Genomic DNA, 953 nt, shown 5'->3' on the forward strand with positions numbered 1-953 from the left:
CGATTTTCCCGGAAGATTCTCGTTTTTCATTTCCCTCTCCCGGTTTGTGACAAATGTTCACACCTTTTTTTTCTTTTTTCTTTTTCGTTATCTCAACCTGTTTCTGGCGCTGTACAGCGTGTAAAAGCCCTACCGTCCACCCGGACGACAATACAGCTACACCAACTGTCGTTTTTTCGAGGGGGAAAGAGCTGCTCGCGATTTGACCTGCAGGTTCAGCGCACATTGTCAGTGTGCACTGCCCAAAGTTGGGCGTTGCTCTACGCAGCGAAAAAGCCGTCGTGGCGTGTAACACGCCATCGGAAATTACGGGATTCAGAGCGCAGTTGTGTCGTTGTCGCGTTGTGTCTGAAAGGACCTTCGGTGAGTGAGAGACGGAGAGAGAAATGGAGTAGGAAAACTGTTCACACCAGAGGAGCAGATTACTCTTATTCCTGAGAATTAATAGTAAAATTAAAGGAACAGTGTGTAGCTTTTCGGGGGATCTATTAGCTGATATGGAATATGATATTAATAAGTATGTTTTCATGAGTGTAAAATTAAATAATGAATGCGTTTTTACGTCACCTGAAGGCCACCGTAGTTCTACGACACGCTGGTGAAACTGCGGTAACGTGAGCTGCAGAGTGTAAAACCGCCGTACCGCCAGCCGCCGTCTGACTTCCGTTGCGTCTACAGTAGTGTTATTATGGTATGGATGGCCTCTGAGCGAGTCGAACGGCGTTACCACGGTTTTGCGCTCGGCGCCTAGCGTTACTGAGGTCTTAAAAGGGAGGAGTGATTGGAGGGGTACACATTTGGTTGCAATCTGCAACCACACCACTAGATGTCACCAAATCCTACACACTGCACCTTTAAAGGTATTTAACATAAAACTGCTGTTGCAGCGTACTTTATAATTATAAATATTTTGCAGTTTTCGTTGTTTAAAAGTCACCAGAATGCAGGAAACA

Source organism: Sebastes umbrosus, chromosome 14 (assembly GCF_015220745.1).
Source record: "Sebastes umbrosus isolate fSebUmb1 chromosome 14, fSebUmb1.pri, whole genome shotgun sequence".
NCBI classification, from domain to species: Eukaryota; Metazoa; Chordata; class Actinopteri; order Perciformes; family Sebastidae; genus Sebastes; species Sebastes umbrosus.